This window comes from Schistocerca serialis, chromosome 2, assembly GCF_023864345.2.
Source record: "Schistocerca serialis cubense isolate TAMUIC-IGC-003099 chromosome 2, iqSchSeri2.2, whole genome shotgun sequence".
Taxonomy (NCBI): Eukaryota; Metazoa; Arthropoda; class Insecta; order Orthoptera; family Acrididae; genus Schistocerca; species Schistocerca serialis.
In genome coordinates, this window is record NC_064639.1 from 1100042725 (window position 1) to 1100064534 (window position 21810).

Sequence of the window (21810 nt, forward strand, 5' to 3'; positions counted from 1 at the left end):
CGTCGTTATACAAATCGCTGTAACTAACAATACCACCTTCTACACTTCACAATGCGTTAGTGGACTACTAGTGTACTTTGGTTTTTAGGACTCAAACGCACTTCGAATTACTCCTGTATGCGTGTGAAGTGATGAAGAAAAGAAAGGAAAAAACATAATGTTGTGATCTAGCAACAGTGAACAACGTAGTGCGAAATGAAGAATAAGAAACATGATCCATAGTAACTTCTGCGAGTTGCCAGGATAGCTCAAACTATCTGAGCAAAGCACTGCTGCCCTTGGGACCACGGAATTTCCATGTCGAGAACAGCGCTAAAATTGCGCGGAACTCAAACAAAGACTCTCACGCAAAGAAGGAAACAAAGGAGGAACGGGCTGATATACATGCCGCGATAGTAAATAAGGGCTACGGTCTTTGTCTTACAAAAATCGAAGCTCCTGGTTCGTTCGGCCTGATCCGTGTGAGGAACGCAAAAATGGCTAACGTCTATGGTGCACTTCCCCTTCAGTGTACAGGCCAGGGATGTCAGTCACCAAGATACGATGGATGCCAAATAAGCATCTACTGATGCACGTAGCAAGTGTCCTAGGGAAATGGCAGATTTCTTTCCTCTCTGGTGTAAGAACAGTACTAACGATGAATTGGATGTTGCGAAGAAGCTAGTTCTTACCGAGGAATAATTTGTTAAGCTTTGTCGATTTTTGTGAGAATTCAATTACTGAAAAATGCAGATCTGTGTAACAAATGAATCTTAAATTACGAAGCACTATCATCCATTCAATTTCGTTCTTTTTCAGACAAGAGTGGAAGGAACTTCCTGGCATTTTAAAACTGATTGTTGGTTAGGGTCTCGAACCTGGTCCAAGGAAGTTTCACATCACGGCAAAACTGACTTCTGAGACATGACGCTCGTCGTACTAAGTACAGTTACACTCATTACACATCTTTTTTCTGCGTGTATTCGCGTGACTTATGTCTATAAACATGGTCGTTCTACACTTTAATTGCTTCCAGTCACCTGCTACAGTTCATTTACTTCCTCTGTCTTCACTGGGTTCCTGTCGAACTTGGTTGTCAAGCGGTAACGCTCGTGCCTAGATACCGAGAGGTTGAGAGATCTATTCCTGCTCGAACGACGGGAATTTTCAATCTAACCCTCACCTCTTCACGATATAAGAAGTCGTCAGGAACCACACGTCGTTCAGATCCGACATTAAATTGTAGGTTCCTGTTCCCCAGTTAGATAAAAGTGGTAGATTAGAGACATGCTGGTTGCCGAAGTGATGTCCAACGGAAAAGCTTGCATCTTGCTATTGAACCGGACTGATTTCCTTTCTAACTTATTTAATTGTAAAAATTAAAGGTTTCAGTATGTTCTCATGATTTTCTCCAGTTGTCACTTTCGTTGTCTATATGGGCACTTCTCAGTCGTATTAAAAGCAAAATTTGAATTAAGTTAGAGGTATTATCGCCATCTTTGTGTTGGCTCTTATATGATATTTAAAACGTTAAAGCTAATCTATATCGAGTTGGTGTCGTTTCTAAGACACTGAAGTGAAATTCATAAAAAAGAACTCGTCATCCAAACAACCTGCAACTTTTTTTCCATTGTCTTCCTGTGACCCTTCTTGTGAATGTCTTGATAAATTTATTCAATCAACTCGTTATACGTTTGATGCAAAACGTTCCAGTGAATTTTTACATACGTAAGGATGCCATCGGGTGGTTATATGCCGACTGCAACTATCGTATGGCAGCGAAACTTGGTATATGCTCGTATTCTAATGCATTAACGCGGAACCGAGCTCCGCTGGAAAAAATTAGTTCCAATTTTGGCCAACAAGTATATATCTGTCGGTGTGAATGCAGATGTTTCGATATATACTATGTGATCAAAAGTATCCGGACGCCCCCAAAAACATACATTTTTCGTATTAGGTCCATTGTGTTGCCACCTACTGTCAGGTACTCTATACCAGCGAGCTCAATAGTCATTAGACATCGTGAGAGAGCAGAATGGGGCGCTCCGCGGAGCTCACTGACTTCGATAGTGGTCGGGTGATTGGGTGTCACTTGTGTCATACGCCTGTACGCGAGATTTCCACGCTCCCAAAATCCCTAGGTGAACTATTTCTGATGTGATAGTGAAGTTGAAACGTGAAGGGACACGTACAGCACAAAAAGCGTACAGGCCGACCTCGTCTGTTGACTGACACACACCGCCGACGGGTAAAGAGGTTCGTAATGTGTAATGGGCAGGCAGCTATAAGACCATCACACAGGAATTTCAAAATGCATCAAGATCCACTGCAAGTACTATGACAGTTAGGTGGGAGGTAAGAAACTTGGATTTCATGGTCGAGCGGTTGCTCATAAGCCAGATATGAAGCCGGTAAGTACCAATCGACGCCTTGCTTGGTGTAAGGAGTGTAAACACTGGACGATTGGACAGTGGAAAAACGTTGTGTGGAGTGACGAATCATGGTACACAGTGTGGCGATCCGATGGCAGGGTGTGGGTAAGGTGAGTGCCCGGTGAACGTCATCTGCCAGTGTGAGTAGTGACAACAGTAAAATTCGGAGGCGGTGGTGTCTACGGTGTGGTCGTGTTCTTAATGGAGGGGGCCTGCACCCCTTCTTGTTTTGCGCGACACTATCACAGCACAAGCCTACATTGATGTTTGAAGCACCTTCTTGCTTCCCACTGTTGAAGAGCAATTCGAGGATGGCGACTGCATCATTCAACACCAACACATCGATCATCCGTTCGTAATGCACGGCGCATGGCAGAGTGGTCACACAACAATAACATCTCTATAATGAATTGGCCTGCACTGAGTCCTGACCTGAATCCTATAGAACACCTTTGAGATGTTTTCGGACGCCGACTTCGTGCCACTCCTCATCAACCGACATCGATCCCTCTCCTCAGTGGAGCACTCCTTGAAGAATGGGGCTGCCATTCCCCAAGAAACCTTCCATCATCACCTGATTGAACGTGTGGCGCGAGAGTGGAAGTTGTCGTCAAGGCTTAGGGTGGGCCAACACCATAATGAATTCCAGCATCACCGCTGGAGGGCGCCACGAATTTGTAAGTCATTTTCAGCCTGGTGCCCGGATACTTTCGATCACATAGTGTATAACTGAATCGGAACTGGATTACGAGCACTTAAGACGTGGATGAAATGCTGTAAAGCGCCAGAGTTGCCCATGTGGCCACAGTTGGAACTAATTCTCTGGCTATATCGGTTCCGCATTAATGCATTAGCATATCTACCACGTTTTGCTGACATACCATAATTGTAGCCCACACTGGACCTTCGTGAGTTGCCGCACTTTAACTGTAACCAACTGGTATATAAAAGAATGACCTAAGACAACGCCACTTAGGATGATCATAAGTTGACATTTCTGATGGGCGTGACTTGATCCTTAAGTGTGGAGATTATAGGACACCAATGAAATACTTTCCGTTGCTCGTTCCGTGCTATTAAGATTAGTGGCCTTACAAAGACATACGATGATGAGTACTTTAACCCTATAAGATATGTGATATCCTGCCGCCAGAAGTTAATAAAATTAAAGTATGATATGATTGTTCCAGTAGGTAAATACTTCATAACAGAAAACATTATATATTGAAGTAACTTTTCATATCAACATTCTTCTGACTGTTTAGATGTGGCCTGCCATGAATTCCTCTCTTGTGCCAATCATTTTATCTTGGAGTAGCACTTGCAAGCAACATTCTCAATTACCTTTATCTTCAACAAACCGTTTTGCCTTCTATATTTTACATAAGTACTATAGAAGTTATTCCTCGATCTCTTACGTATGTGATAGCATTCTTCCCCTTCGTCTTGTCATTTTTTTCTACGTGTTACTTTCCTCGTCATTTCTGAGGAGAACCTTCACATTTCTCGTCTTATCAATCCACCTAATTTTCAACATTCGTCTACAGCACCATATTTCAAACGATTTGTTCCACTTCCTTTCCGCTTTTTCCACAGTCGATGATTCACTTTCATATAGTTCTGTGCCCCAAATGTATATACTCGTAATTTTCTTCCTGAAATTAAGGCTGCTCTTTCATACTATTAAGCTTCTTTTGCCCAGGAGTGACCATTTTGTTTCTACTGCTCTGCTTTTATGTCTTTGTTTTGTCCGTCACATATTATTTTTCCTCCAACGTAGCAGAGACCCTTTACTTTACACACTTTGCGGTCAAGAATGTTTGCGTGAGGTTTGTCGCAAAACACATTTCTGCTGTTACTCACAACTTTCTTCTGACTGTGCTTTGGTTTAGTATCGATTCATAATGTGTGCTCATCAAATCATTCTTTTGAACGGGTCCTCCCTCTCAAAGTAATATTCCAGTCAGGAGCAACACCCCTGTTGTCCTTGATAGCGTTGCGTCATACCATGGTCTCAACGAGTCTCTTGTTCCACGCCCGCTCAACATCCACTCTCAACGCACAGAAATGGTTTAAAACTGTGTCCAAGATACAACCTCACTCTGTAGAGTCCTAGACGAGTTCAGTAACGCTGATATCACAAGACATTGATAACCACAAATGTAGCGGCAAACGATCGGACAGCTTGTTACCGTGTTGTTTGGTCGTGATACTGTCTGACATACCATGCAATGTAAAAATTCACTGCACAACTGAATTATAATCAACTGAGTGATCTGGCAAATTCTGACGCATCAAAACATGTGGTTGTAAACGTACTCGTAGTATGACAGTGGGGCGTACGAACGTATACCCGATTTCATCAGCCCAGGAGAAGGTACTCGCTCCGGGCTCTATGCGCCTGCGCCGTTACTAATCGTTTCCTACGACTTGTGCGGGGACCAACAGGCGCTTCTGTCCGCAATAGTGAGGAGGCGCTTCGCGAGGCCATGCCTGATCACCGGCTGTTGTCTTCCAGCATTGAGTTGGCGAGTCAAATTTCCCACTGTACCCACAGCTACACTTTACTATCCGTGGTCTCAGTCATGTACATTCCGTGGCTACTGGTGTTGATAATAACGAAAATGCTTTCCCCCGAAACAAGACTCTGAAGATACACCATTGACACCGTGGAACGTGGAAGTTCAGGCTACTACGTAGTTCTGTTGATGAGTCTCGTGCTTCGGGAACACCGATTTCTCCTCGATGATACGCGCTGATTTCACGCGGGCTTAGTTCTCTTGATTTCGACTGTCAAACGGTCGGCTAATGCAAGGTATTAAAGCATCCCAGTCACACAAATCAACTATCCCGTTCGCCTAGACAGAAGGATGACTTTCTCCCCAACACAGCATCAATAGCGAACTGACCATTTAATGTTAATGCCGCTTCTAAATAATGGAGTCATAGCGGATGGTTTATATCGCCTACCAGCTAACTCATATTTACACTACTGGCCATCAAAATTGCTACACCACGAAGATGACGTGCTACAGACGCGAAACTTAACCGACAGGAAGAAGATACTGTGATATGCAAATGATTAGTTTTTCAGAGCATTCACACACGGTTGGCGCAGGTGGCGACACCTACAACTTGCTGACATGAGGAAAGTTTCCAACCGATTTCTCATACGCAAAGAGCATTTGACCGGCGTTGCCTGGTGAAACGTTGTTGTGATGCCTCGTGTAAGGAGGAGAAATGCGTACCATCACGTTTCCGACTTTGATAGAGGTCGGATTGTAGCGTATCGCGATTACGGTTTATCGTATCGCGACATTGATGCTCGCGTTGGTCGAGATCCAATGACTGTTAGCAGAATATGGAATCGGTGGGTTCAGGAGGGTAATACGGAACGCCGTGCTGGATCCCAACGGCCTCGTATCACTAGCAGTCGAGATGACGGGCATCTTATCCGCATCGCTGTAACGGATCGTGTAGCCACGTCGCGATCCCTGAGTCAACAGATGGGGACGTTTGCAAGACAACAACCATCTGCACGAACAGTTCGACGACGTTTGCAGCAGCATGGACTATCAGCTCGGAGACCATGGCTGCCGTTACCCTTGACGCTGCATCACAGACAGGACCGCCTGCAATGGTGTACTCAACGACGTACCTGGGTGCACGAATGGCGAAACGTCATTTTTTCGGATCAATCCACGTTCTGTTTACAGCATCATGATGGTCGCATCTGTGTTTGGTGTGATGGTATGGGGTGCCATTGGTTACACGTCTCGGTCACCTCTTGTTCGGATTCACAGCACTTTGAACAGTGGACGTTACATTTCAGATGTGTTACGACCCGTGGCTATACCCTTCATTCGATCCTGCGAAAGTCTACATTTCAGCAGGATAATGCACGACCGCATGTTGCAGGTCCTGTAGGGGCCTTTCTGGATACAGAAAATGTTCGACTGCTGCCCTGGCCAGCACATTCTCCAGATCTCTCACCAATTGAAAACGTCTGGCCAATGGTGGCCGAGCAACTGGCTCGTCACAATACGCCAGTCACAACTCTTAATGAACTGTGGCATCGTGTTGAAGCTGCATGGGCAGCTGTACCTGTACACGCCATCCAAGCTCTGTTTGACTCAATGTCCAGGCGTATCAAGGCCGTTATTACGCCCAGAGGTGGTTGTTCTGGGTGCTGATTTCTCAGGCTCTATGCTCCCAAACTGCGTGAAAATGTAATCACATTTCAGTTCTAGTAAAATATATTTGTTTAATGAATACCCGCTAATCATCTGCATTTCTTCTTGGTGTAGCAATTTTAATGGCCAGTAGTGTATTTGTGCAATAAAGGTGTGGGTAATTTGATGTATTATGGGCTAAACGGTCTCATTGGACAGAATGAATTTTCACGTTACAGCGAAGTGTAAGTTGATGTGAAACATCCTGGCAGATTAAAACTGTGTGCGGGGCAGAGTCTCGAACCCAGACCCTTTGCCTTTATTGCGAAAAAATACCCTAGTGTTCGAAGTTTCCGGGTTCTAGTGCTGGTCCTGCACACGGGTTTAATTTGCCAGGAAGTTTCATTCGAAATGGTCTGTTGAGCCCCAAAGTATATTGGTCTGCTTTTCGTCGGTGTCAACAGTAAGTTGTGCATCTTCATGCTTTTGCTGTGCAGTGACTGAAAAATTAAAGTTCATGTGTGCAGCCGCATTGATTAGGTATCTTCACCTGATATTTCAGCTCTAAGGTACACGGCCGAAATATTATAAAAAATAGAAATTGTGTGGCTGCACGTCTGAAATTTAATGGATCGGCGTAAGTTACTTGGCACCGCGATAATGAAGTGTACGCTATACTTCCAACTGATGCCAGGTGTATGGTCTGTGACAAGCAGGAGACAGAATTGTTTTTATTAATTGGAGTTTTAGATTTTTTAAATAACATACTCGTGGGCAATGTTCAGGACTGCCTGTTTTCAACGTTAGAAAACCGGATACGACTGATTTATTATGGATCGTGTTTTGGTGTTAGGCATATTTGTTTATAATTATTGTAAAATACTTTTAGTGCATCGCTGTAGTTTACTGTTAACCGACGACGCATGTCGTTACATTATTTATTTCGCAACTAAACAATTACTTCTACAACTATGTTTCAAACGACACAGTAGCGAATATTTTTTTGCTGATGGCAAAGGTTAATGAGTCTTCTCGTTCTTTTTCTTCTCCTCCTCCCGTTTCTTCTTTGGGCTGTCATGTTATTCTGGACTTGGCAGTGTCAGGCGTAGAGGGTGGCCTGTTGCCGTGCCTGTCGTCACCCCTAAGCTACGTATTGTGTTAACCATTTAAAACTCTGAGAAAGTTTTCGAAATGTTTGCGAATCGAAAAATTGAGACGCGACATGGATACCAGCCAGGTGTTCACTTTGTCGGATGGGGCGAAACTGAGTGCAAACCACATCCAGGCTCGTCGGCACTCTGGCCCTCGTGTCAACCCACGGACAGATTCGATGCGATGCCACCGTGCTTTCCTGAATCCCAGAAGCGCTGTAGTAATGCGCGCGGCTGACCGTGCGGCTAGGAAAACTGAACAAGTATGCTCTTTCCATAGTGCAAAATTTGAAAGTCAGGATTATATCAGAAATTTACATTTCAGTACGCATCTAGAATCCACCAATTTCTGGCATAGGTTTGCAAATTAACCAATAAGAACCTTACCTTACATCCTTTACCAAAAGCACCAGTAAAACATGTAATTCGTAAATATTTTCTACGTGTCCGCTTAGGTACTATATTTCGAAATGCAGTAACTCCGGAATTATATGCCTACTTCTAAAATAACTAAGTAGTCAAAGTAAAATGAGCACTTCCAGTATTCGTCCAAATATAGAAAGACCAATTTCAGCTGAGTGGTATAGAGTGGAAGGTCCGTCTAAGAGTACCTAAATTGTCTTATCCTCTAACAAAATAACATGAGGAAGGTAAATGACAACATCCGATTCTTCTGACGAAGACAAAACTAAAGATAAGAAGTATCTTCCTCCGATTGTTTAGGCTTCCTTACCATCGCGCTGTCTTTGTACAAGCATCCCACATCTCTGACCCTCTGCAGAGTGTTCAGTTCGGTACAGGCAGCGTCTGAATGTATTTCTGATCCATTTTTTATTTGACAGCGACACTTTTGACATAGTGCCTAATTTTGTTTAATATTAGATTCCCCTTGATAAGAATGAGAATGTATGTAATCTTTCATTGGCACCAAATCCCTATTATAATGGAGAGTACACGCGAAATTTTTATCTAACAATTTCTGTTTCGATGACAGATGTAATAGCGGAAAGCATTAACTATTTAAATGACCGTGCCAGTTGTTTTTGCAGTTGTGCATATATCAGCGTACCAACATCGTCCTAACAAAGTGCTACCCAGCAATGGAAAACAAAAGATATTCCTACAAAGCACCTCCTTGTATTAAATTCGTCGAAGCCAACATCTGAGAATTTTTTTGAAGGTACTTATACATCTCGCTCTACAATATTATAGATTCCATTTCCTGTGTTATAAAAGAGGATTTAGCTATTTACAAACTTTAGTTCATATCTCATATATCGTGAGAGGATGAAGTATTGGAAAAGTGAAAAGCGTTCGAGTGACTAATAATTAATTATTACTGACTAATAATAATCTATTTTTTTTTCACTTCACTTCACTTACTGTAAAGTCAATGTCTTATCTAACAACCAGAAAGTTAGTGGCACCTTACAGGGCGAGAAAGCAGTTTCAACGAAAGATTTAGCTATGAGAGCATCGGCAACGCCTAGAAACCGAAGATTGAAGTTATTTGGCCTACCGTGAAATAGTCCCGAAATATCGTTAAATCATCACAAAAGAATAATCTACATCAAAGAAAGCAACTAGAGCCCTAGACAGTTTTATGGTGTAAATAGGGGAATGGGTTTCGAAGTCGTTTACAGAAAAGTGTTACAGGAATGTCACTAAGTAAAATAATTAGAGGACAGGAAGGAAACTATTGCAAGGGAAAAAATCCATTCAGTTAAGTCACGGAAAATACAAGAGAATAAGGACAACAGCTGTGACTGCTATCCATAATTAGATTTGAAACTTAGGTTTCTTCAGTTATTATCTGAATACAGTGATGCCGCCTTATGGGAACCACGCGAATCCCATTTCCTCATTTTTTTAGTGTTTCTGTTGAAAGAAGGAACTAAGTTTTAAGTGTTGGTATCTCGCATACGTAACGAATGAAATCGGTATTTGCGTTGCGAAAGGGTCCATTTGCCTTTGGCTTGGGGGGAACCGGAAATGTAGATTTGTCCTCAGCACCGCTGAATAGAAGACCTGTATTTGAAACAACTCTTCAGAACTAATACACTTACAATTAGTTATGTGACGCAGTATTGGCGACAAATCTTTTTAAGGTTATAAATATTATTATAGGAATAGACCTAAGTGACAACGTGAAGATATTTGTCCCAAGAAATAAATTATAATCAAAAAATAAATGCTTGAAAACTGTATGTGTGTACTCGTAATTTAAATGAAAATGAAGCAAATTAGCATTTAACTTCGTTCATTTTTTACATGTTGCAACTACAATGATACAATTAGTAGAGTATATATAAAAGTGTTTACCCAATGTTATAAGATATCTGTAATTCGAGGATTCAAGCACTTTGTTACAATGAGCATATTAATAGAATATGCTTGGTGTCTCACGATTATAGAAGCAAGTTGCTTTAAATCATTTTGCTCCATAATGAAGTCTAAATGGTGTATTCTCTCTCAAACATCAAAATTAGCATATCACAGAACGTATAAGGTAACTTGGATATATAATGTTGCTACTCTGGAATGAAGATATTGGAACTCGAAACGAAAATCGCGGTTGCGTGCACAAAAACAATACGTCCGAGAGGAAAAACCTGCAATAACATTTTAATTTTTTTTCTCCATCATGTACAGCATGATCGTCCATGGAATCCGCAACTGTAGTAATTAAATACAAACAAATAACTGCATTAGTTGCAACATTTTCTGACGTCACAAATGGTTGCAGCCACAGAGGTCACTTCCCAGTGGTTCCGAGCGTAGCGTCGTGGAGGTACAGACATGCAGATTCTTTGCCATCCGTAGTTGCGTACTTTGACACAAGGCCCATAACCACTGCGAAAAGACCTTAGTGGAAGAAAAGAGTTGTGATGTCAGAAAACAAAACTGTACTCGTACCTCCTGCTGCAGTTTCTTTCCAACTACATTTTAATAGCAGCTAAATATCTTTTCCCCAACTTTTTAAGCGTTATCAATTATCTCCAAGGTCAGAAAAAAATATGAAGCACTCAGAAGGGGAGGAGGTAGCGAAATGAAAGTTCACCAGTGAAGAGGGCACGTAATGTTATTTCAATGACTACAAAATCCATTTAAATTGACAATGAAATTGGCGTTATAAGCCCACTTATCTATATAGCGTTGCACCCGGTCTGACCTGGATGCGTGCGCTATTTCGCTTAGATAGGATGTTATTGTGGTGCCACCGCCAGACACCACACTTGCTATGTGGTAGCCTTTTAATCGGCCGCGGTCCATTAGTATACGTCGGACCCGCGTGTCGCCACTATCAGTGATTGCAGACCGAACGCCGCCACACGGCAGGTCTAGAGAGACTTCCTAGCACTCGCCCCAGTTGTAAAATCGACTTTGCTAGGGATGGTTCACTGACAAAATACGCTCTCATTTGCCGAGACGATAGTTTAACATAGCCTTCAGCTACGTCATTTGCTACGACCTAGCAAGGCGCCATTATCAGTTACTATTGATATTGATTCATGTACCGTCAAGACCGACGTTCTTCATTAATGGATTAAAGTTCAGTATTCCACCAGCTACGTCCGTTTTTCTAAATTCTAATTTTCTTGTCCTGTTCCAGACCTCACGCCAGCCTGCGTGAGCTAAAACGCGTGCCTTTCGGCCTCCTTCTAGTAACACGGTGTTGGCTCTCCTGCCAACCAAAACAGTTATAAAGTCTTTGTGTTATCTGCTGAGGTATGCTGGTCCACAACTGTTGTTACTGTCCTTTGATATCATGGATATTGGCACAGTGATGGAGTTGAGTTCCTAGCTGGTCCCAGACATCGCCCATCGGGTAGAGATCTGGGGATCTTACTGTCAACATAAGCACTTCAGCGTCACGTAGACAGTTCATAGACACACGTGTCATATGTGGACGAGCACTGTCCAATTGAAAAATGGTATCACGATATTGTCGAGTGATGGGTAACACATGAGGACGCAGAATGTCCGTAGCACACTGTTGTGTCGTCATTGTTCCCTCACTCACTACTAGCAATGATCTGAAGTCATATCCGTGGCTTCCCACATCACGATCGCAGGAGTAACATCATTGTATGAAGACAGTAACTTTTTTCGAAAGAACAGATACGATTGATGACGGTGCAGCTTCTCTGGAATAAATGTTAATTAATTGAAACCCTCAGTTCCTAACAGGTGTTGTTGATATACCTCGATGGGAATAGCTGAAAATGTGTGCCCCGACCGGCTACGCGGACATTGAAATTGACAAACACAAGGCTTTGTGCCTCGCCTGGGCCAGTTAACACCGACATTGGACTGTCGATGACTGGAAACATATTGCCTGGTCTGACGAGTCTCGTTTCAAATTACATCGAGTGGATGGAAGTGTACGAGTATGGAGACAACCTCATGACCCCATGGACAGTGCATGTCAACAGGGGACTGTTCAAGCTTGTCGAGGCTCTGTGATGGTGTGATGCGTGTGCAGCTGGTGTGATGTGGGACCTCCTATATGTCTAGATATGATGCTCACAGTTAACACGTAAGTAATTATCTTGTCTCGTCACCTGCATTCATCCCGGTCCATTGTGCATTCCGACGGACTTCGGCAATTCCAGAAGTACAATGCGACACCCCACAAATCCAGAAATGCTACAGCGTGGCTCCAGGAGCACTGTTCTGAGTTTAAACGTTTCCGCTGGCCACCAAACTCCCCAGACATGAACACTATTGAACATATCTGGGATGCATTGCAACTTGCTGTTCCACCCCATCGTACTCTTACGGATTTAAGGACAGTCCTGCAGGATTCATGGTGTCATTTCCCTCCAGCAGAACTGCAGACATTAGTCGAGTCCATGACACGTCGTGTTGCAGCACTTCTGCATGCTCGCTGGGGCTCTATACGATATCAGGCAGGTGTAACAGTTTCTTTGGCTCTTCAGTGTATAAGCAATTTTTCGAGAGTGTCTGATATTATCAACGGTGAAGAGCCACATTGCCGTAAAAAATCTGTACATCTGCAGGAAGACATAATGCATTGCAAGCAGCATCACTGCTAACACTGTCCAGCTCAGAGCTGTCTCAGGTTAAAAATTATATTGGACGACTGAGTCTAAAACACGTAAAATTATCTTTTTCTTAATGTAAAATAATATGTACACTAGAACTAGGTAAGCTCACTGAATGATTATGTCTAAACGGGGGTTCAAATGGCTCTGAGCACTATGGGACTCAACTGCTGAGGTCATTAGTCCCCTAGAACTTAGAACTAGTTAAACCTAACTAACCTAAGGACATCACAAACATCCATGCCCGAGGCAGGATTCGAACCTGCGACCGTAGCGGTCTTGCGGTTCCAGACTGCATCGCCTTTAACCGCACGGCCACTTCGGCCGGCTCTAAACGGGGGTTGGAACTTAAATAGTGGTAACTATTTATTCACAAACGATACAAAAGAGTTACATGTTTGCACCTGTTACTGTCACTAGCGCTGTGTAGAACCTGTTGCTAACGATGTGGAAGGCGTAGTATACCGTTAGCAGAGCCTGTTCCGTTGATGGTGCGAATGGAGCGGTCTACTGCCTGTCGAATCTCTGGAATTGTTCTGAAGCGAATGCCACAAAGTGGTTCCTTCATTTTCGGAAGTAGATCAAAGTCACGAGGACTTAAGTCCTGTGAGTATGGTGGATGGTAAAGTACTTCCCAGTCCCATCGACTGAACAGAGCAGTCACAGCTTGCGCTGTATGCGCCCGCGCATTGTCGTGCAAAATGATAGGTGGGTTGTGTATAAAGCGTCACCGCTTCTTTCTTAAAGCTGGTCGTAGGTGATCCTCCATAAACGAACAGTAATACTGTGCACTGACGGTCTGTCGTGGACGAACGTAATGCGTTAGGATAACACCAACACAGTTGCACACTAGAATCACCATAACTTTAGACCGCTCCATTCGCACCATCAACAGAACAGTCTCTGCTAACGGTACACTATACCTTCCACAACGCTGGCAACAGGTTCTATACAACTCTGGTGACTACTATGAAGGACAGTAACAGGTGCCACCATGTAACTCATTTGTATCGGTTGTGAATAAATAGTTGCCACAATTTAAGTTCCAACCCTCGTATCATCAAATACGTTAAAGCTAACGTCGTCACTTTTACGTAATTAATATGATAATTTCAATTGAAAATGCTGCTTCATGAAATGAAGATTAGCTACGTCAGGAACACCAAAACTTTTCCCAGATTCATGTGACTAACAGCTAATACAAAAACAGGGAAGTGCTATCCATTCTCTAGCGAAAAGCCTATAACACGTCATGGATGAAGCGTGATTTATCACAAGTTCTCAAATCCGTTCTGCCACGTCGAATCGTTGCTCAGAATAGGGGCATATTCCCACCTCTTATCGTTATCAAACGAAATATACATAGTACTGTTTATGGCGCACTGTCATTGTGGCCCCACTTGTGTTGATTCTGGCGATATTCTTGACGCAGAATGAGGTAGTGGTTGATACGGCAAGGCTGGCTCGTAAGACTTAAGGGTCCTCTCAGTCGACTGCTGGAAGTAGGACATAATCGAATGGTTAGTTCTACTGTAGGGAGATAATATTCACACGTTTCGAGCCGCCGGCCGGGGTGGCCGAGCAGTTCTAGGAGCTACAGTCTGGAAGCGTGCGACTGCTACGGTCACGGGTTCGAATCCTGCCTCGGGCAAGGATGTGTGTGATGCCCTTAGGTTAATAAGATTTAAGTAGTTCTAAGTTATAGGGGACTAGTGACCTCAAACGTTAAGTCCCATAGTGCTCAGAGCCGTTTGAACCATTCGAACCGTTTCCAGTCACTCGCTTCTCCTGCCCCTAATGGACGAATGGGGCCCGCAAAATATTCACGATACCTGTGTTGATTTTCATATGACTGATTTTCCTAGAATGCCCTACTTTGTTAGCAAAATGCTAATTTTCGCACACTTTAAATTTTTTAGTCTGCAGCACGCTGCCCCTAAATAGAATTAAAAAGACCACATATATGCAGATGTTTGGAGGCAAATATTAATTTGGATCAGCACGTCATTACGAAACTGTAAATCACAGATTGTGCATTAGTTCCATTGGAACTGCTGTTCGCTTATGAACAACACATCGAAACAAAATCTAGAGTTGTTTGACACCGTCAATGCTGTCACCAACACACAGGTGTCTCTGACGCTTCAGTGCAGCATATACCCATATTTTGGGAACGATCACAAAAATCGTTGCCGCTTCTCGTACCACTGTCCACATCCGTAGTTGTGTGGTCAGTGCGGGTGACTGCCTTTCAGAGGACAAGAGTAGAGTCAAGGGTCGTCACACGCGTGAAATGTAACGTCCACTGTTCAAAGTGCCCTCAATGCGAACAAGAGGTGACCGAGACGTGTAACCAATGGCACCCCATACCATCACACCGGGTGTTACGCCAGAATGGCGATAACGAATACACGCTTCCAATGTGCGTTTACCGCGATGTCGTCAAACACGGATTCGAGCATTATGATGCTGTAAACAGCACCTGGATTCATCCGAAAAACTGACGTTTTGCTATTCGTGCACCCAGATTCATCGTTGAGTACACCATCGCAGGCGCTCCTTTCTGCGATGCAGCGTCAAGGGTAACCGCAGCCATGGTCTCCGAGCTGATAGTCCATGCTGCTGCAAACGTCGTCGAACTGTTCGTGCGTATGGTTGTTGTCTTGCAAACGTCCCCATCTGTTGATTCAGGGGTCGAGACGTGGTTGCACGATCCGTTACAGCCATGTGGATAAGATGCCTGTCATCTCGACTGCTAATGATACGAGGCCGTTGGGATCCAGCACTGCGTTTCCTATTACCCTCCTGAACCCACCGATTCCATATTCTGCTAACAGTAACTGGATCTCGACCAAAGCGAACAGCAATGTCGCGATACGATAAACCGCAATCGCGATAGGCTACAATCCGACCTTTATCAAAGTAGGAAACGTGATGGTACGCATTCCTCCCAATTACACGAGGCAAATCTGTGTGAAATCGTATGGGTCTTAACTGCTAACGTCATCAGTCCCTACGTTTACGCACTAATTAACCTAAATTATCCTAAGGACAAACACAAACACCCATGCCCGGGGGAGGACTCGAACCTCCGCCGAGACCAGCCGCACAGTTCACGATGCAGCGCCTGAGACCGCTCGGCTGTTCCCGCGCGGCTTTACACGAGACATCACAACAACATTTCACCAGACAACGTCAGTCGACTGCTGTTTGTGTATGAGAAATTGGTTGGAAACGTTCCTCACATCAGCACGTTGTAGGTGTCGCCACCGGCGCCAACCTTGTGTGAATGCTCTGAAAAGCTAATCATTTGCATATCGAAGCATCTTCTTCCTGTTGGTTAAATTTGGCGTCTGCAGCACATTATCTTCGTGGTGTAACAATTTTAATGGCCAGTGATGTATTTTCATAATCTCTTCGAAAGTTAATGGAACATTTCCCAGAATAACTCTATGTTACACAATAAATTCTCTGCGCTCAACTTGCATAATTCGTTGATACATCAATGATTTACTTGGAATTACGCTACCAAGAGGCAACAAGCGCAGAATGGAAAGGTTGGTTGGTTGTTTGAGGTTAAAGGGACCAAACAGCCAGGTCATCAGTCCCTTGTTTCAAATAGACTCCATTCTGCTAACGGGACATCTCAGTATAGTCAGAAAAATAAAACGGATAAAGGGGAAACGTAAAAGGGCAGTCACGTTGTCATTAGTAAAAACAAATGAGGGAAGTTGGCAAGAGAACGAACCCAACACTATGCTGAAGCAGCATAGGCAAGACCACCTGTGACTTAAAAGGTACAACTGCTATAATGCAGAAAGTACGTATGGGAATAGAAAAACTAACCAAGCCTTAAAAAGAAGGGGTAAAAACAGAGTAAAAGGGAAAGAAAAGAGGATTCCGGTCAGGGAGGTGAATCGGGAATCTCTGAACACTGCCTACAGTGGGAGACACCCAAACACTCACCGCCCTGCCCCAACACCAGAGGGAGATTAAAAACTTTAAAGCTGAGAATAAAAACCACTCTCCCGGAGGAAACCTAGAACCAGAGAGACCATCCGGGAATCGTCAGCCAACATCAAAGGTAAAGTGTGGGGGAGTGTGTGCTTAGCACGCAGAGCCAAAAGAAGGGGGCATTCAACCAAAATGTGGGCCACTGACTGGAAGGCTCCACAACCACATAGCGGGGGTGGCTCATCACGCAAAAGGAAACCATGGGTCAGCCTGGTATGGCCAATGCGGAGACGACACAGTGTGGTCGAGTCCTTGCGGGAGAGGCTAAAGGAAGAACGCCATGGGCCTGGATTCACCTTAATGGCACGAAGTTTATTAGACAGTGGAGTAGCCTCCCAAGAATTGGCCCATGACTGTGCAAAGTGAGATTTGATGTGAAGCCGTAAATCCGCTGCAGGAGGGGTTACAGAAAACGGGGGGTAAGTAACTGCTCCCCCAGCCAAACGATCAGCGAGCTCATTACCCGGGATACCCACATGGCCCGGGACCCATAGGAAGTCAATGGAACAAGCAGCACGGTGAAGATCAGCGAGATGGTCATGGATGGCAGAGACCAAGGGATGGCGCGAAAAACACCGGTCAATAGCAAGAAGGCCACTCATCGAGTCCGTACATAACAAAACGCGGTTGTGTTGGGATTGTTTAATAAAGGTAAGGGCCCGGGAAATTGCCATCAATTCCGCAGTAAACACCCCACATGAGGGTGGCAGTAGATGATTTTCCGTTCCAACAAAGGACGTGAAGGCATACCCAACATGATCAGCAGATTTAGAGCCATCAGTGTAAAAAACAACAGCATCCCGAAACTCCCATAAAATTTGGCGGAAAAAGGAACGGAACACCACCGGGGGGATGGAATCTTTCGGACCGCGGCGGAGATCCATCCGAATTCGAGGCCGAGGAACTAACCAAGGAGGGGTGGAGGGGAGGGAGCGAGGAAGACAGGACAAAGAAGGAAGCCGAAAATCACGGTTAAGAGACGCAAGGCGCAGCCCAACCGGTAAACCCGCCCGTGGGCGGGAGTCAGGCGGGCGACGTCCATGGTCCGGGAATAGGATAGAATAGGAAGGATGAGCGGGAGAAGAACGGATAGTAAGGGCATAAGACACCAGAAGCTGGGACCGCCGAACAGAAAGGGGGGGGGGGGGGGTGATCCCAGCTTCAACCAGGAGACTATCAACAGGGCTAGTAGGGAAGGCACCGGTGGCCAAACGGATACCACGATGGTGGACTGGATCCAGCACGTGCAGCGTGGAAGGAGCAGCTGAACCATAAACTTGACAACCATAGTCTAAACGTGACAGAACTAGAGCACGATAAAGACGGAGGAGGAGGGAACGGTCCACACCCCAGGAGGAGTGGGCGAGGAAGCGAAGGACATTGAGTTTACGGAAACAACCTACCTTCAGGAGTCTGATATGGGGCAGCCAAGTGAGCTTGTTGTCGAAAAGAAGACCTAGGAAACGAAACTGTGGAACCACAGGCAATCTTTGTGCAGCAAGATAGAGCTCTGGATCAGGGTGGACCGTAGTACGGCGACAGAAGTGGACCACCCGCGATTTTAAAGGAGAGAATTGAAACCCGTGTGAGAGGGTTCATGCAGAGGCACGCCGTATAGCCACCTGGAGCTGCCGTTCTGCAGATGGCATCGAGGAGGAACTAACCAAAATGCAGAAATCATCCACATACAGGGCAGGGGCAACCAAGGGACCGACAGAGGCCACAAGTCCATCGATAGCAATGAGGAAAAGAAGGACACTCAAGACAGAACCCTGTGGGATGCCCGTCTCCTGGGTCCGTGGAGAACTAAAAGCAGTACCAACTCGAACTGTGAATGACCGATGGATCAGGAACTGGCGGATAAAAATCGGGAGTGGGCCCCGAAGACCCCACTGATGAAGGGTTAGTAAGATGTGATGGCGCCAGGCCGTGTCATAGGCCTTGCGAAGGTCAAAAAACACTGCAACCAAATGGCGGCGCTGGGAAAAAGCCTGCCGAACTGCGGATTCCAAGCGAAGCAAATGATCGATTGGAGATCGTCCCTCTCGAAAGCCACACTGGTAAGGGGACAATAGATCCCGAGATTCGAGGACCCAAGTGAGCCGACGGGATACCAGCCGTTCAAGTAACTTACAACCAACATTGGTCAAACTAATTGGCCGATAGCTGTCAACAGATAGGGGGTTCTGACCAGGCTTAAGGACAGGAACCACAATGCTATCCCTCCACTGAGAAGGGAAGTCACCCTGGAGCCAGATACGGTTAAACACCCGAAGAAGATGGTGCCGTTGTGGAGCACTGAGATGTTGAAGCAGCTGGTTATGAATGGAATCTGGGCCAGGGGCCGTATCATGAGAAGAAGATAGAGCAGAAAGAAATTCCCATTCAGTGAAAGGTTCGTTGTAAGATTCTGACTCACAAGTGGTGAAACAGAAGGTGACAGCTTCAGCCTGCTGTTTTTGATGAAGGAAAGCAGCTGGATAGGAGGCCGACGCTGATGCCACTGCAAGATGGGTCGCAAGATGTTCTGCGAGAACTAATGGGTCCGTACAAATGCCATCTGGGAGGTGAAGGCCAAGGCCTGGGAGGGTGGACTGCCGATGGCAACCTTGGAGAGAGCGAAGTGTAGCCCATACCCGTGACAGAGGGACAGTGGAGTCAAGGGAAGAAACGAATCGTTCCCAACATATCCGCTTGCTATGTTTGATTAAATAACGGGCTTTAGCGCGAAGGCGCTTAAAGGTAGAAAGGCTGGCTACAGATGGGTGCCTCTTAAAGTGTTGCAAAGCTCGACGGCGATCACGGATGGCAATGGCAATGGCCGTACTCCACCACGGGACTTGCCGACGACGAAATTGTCCAGATGAGCGCGGGACAGCAAGGTTAGCAGCGCGAACAATCGCGTCAGACACGTCACGTAGGACGTCATCAATACAACCCGACAAAGAGGGAGAAAACTCGACCTGTGCAGTATATAGAGGCCAATCGGCGCGGTGGAAAGACCAACGAGGTAACCTGTCCATCGGGGAGCGGGAAGGGAGCGTGATAATCAACGGGAAATGGTCACTATCACAAAGGTCGTCGTGTGGCGACCAGTGTAATGAAGGGAGGAGAGAGGGAGAAGAAAGAGAAAGATCAATGGCAGAAAAGGTACCATGACCAGCACTGAAATGAGTAGGGGAGCCATCATTAAGAAGGCACAGGTCGTGGTCTGCAATAAATTGGTCTATAAGAAGACCTCGTCTAGATGGAAAGGCACTGCCCCACAAAGGATGATGAGCATTAAAATCCCAAAGGAGGAGGAAGGGAGGAGGAAGTTGCTGAAGAAGGGTGGTTAAGGCAGCAGGTGTAAGAGTCCTGTCAGGAGGGAGATAAAGATTGCATACTGTGACTGCAGAGTCTAAGTGGACCCTAACAGCAACCGCTTCCAATGTAGTTTGGAGAGGAATCCACGTGCTAGCAATGTCTGTACGGACCAACGTACAAACGCCACCAGAAGCCCGCAAGGGTCCGACCCGATTTCGACAGAAAACACGGAACCCACGGAGGGTCGGTGAGTGAGCATCAGTAAAATGAGATTCCTGGAGAACCACACAAGCTGCTGAGTAGGACGAAAGAAGGGATTTCAATTCCGGAAGGTGACGATAGTAGCCATTACAATTCCATTGGAGAACCACAGAACGATGGTTTAAATGAGGGCTGAACACGCTAAATCCAGTCATACCGCCGGGTCCCCACCCGTCACCGACAAGGAGGGGGCGACATCCATAAACGACAGGTCAGAATCCGGTTGTGAAGCCGGGGAAGGGACCTCCGGTGACACCACAGGCTCTTTGTCCCGGGACTTATGTTTCTTCTTCTTTTCAGGCTGAGATCGAGGAGGGCTGTGTGGCATAATGGAGCCAGCTGCAGCAAGATCAGGAACAGAAAGAGACCGGGCGACCTGGGAGCCGATAGACCGCGGCTCTCGCGGTCGTCGCGCTGCAGCAGACCTTTGACCTGGAAGGTGCCGGGAAGGGGCATCCCGGGAGAGGCGCCCTTGACCGGCAGACGCCGAAGGAGTGGGACACTTCTCCGGCTGGGGAGGGGGAGCGGCGCCCAGAGGAGAAGGTGTGGGAGCCGCAGGGGAGGGGGGAAGGAGAGGGGTCCGGGATGGGGGTAAGGAAGGGGGAGGAAGGGATGAAGAGGTAACCAAGGCGTAACTACATGTCATGGACACAGGGTGCAATCGTGCATATTTCTTACGGGCCTCTGTGTAGCTTAAACGATCAAGAGACTTATACTCCTGTATCTTTTTTTCTTTCTTATAGACTGGGCAATCTGCTGAACGTGGAGAATGACTACCATGACAATTTACACATACAGGAGGGGGAACACAGGGACTCCCCTCATGGAGTGGACGTCCACAGTCACCACAGAGAGGGTCCTGGGTACAACGAGAAGACATGTGGCCAAAACGCAAGCACTTAAAACACCGCATAGGAGGTGGGATGTACGGCTTCACATCACAGCGATAGACCATAATCTTAACTTTCTCAGGAAGGGTATCCCCTTCAAAGGCCAGGATAAAGGCACCAGTATCAATACGATTATCTTTAGGACCCTTCTGAACACGCCGAACAAAGTGAACACCCCGCCATCCGAGATTGTCCCGAAGTTCCTCATCAGTTTGAAGGATGAGGTCTCTGTGAAAAATCACACCTTGTACCATATTTAGAGACTGGTGAGGGGTAATGGACACGGGAATTGTGCCAAGATGGGTACAGGCACGAAGGGCCGCAGATTGGGCAGCCGAAGCAGTTTTTATCAGTAAAGAACCCGACCGCATCTTGCTCAGGGAGTCCACTTCGCCGAACTTGTCTTCAATGTGTTCCACAAAGAATAAAGGTTTGACACTGGTGAAAGTATCTCTATCAGTCCTGGTGCAAACTAGATAACGGGGGAAAGGTTTTGCCCCTAGACGACGGGCCTGACCCTCCTCCCAGGGGGT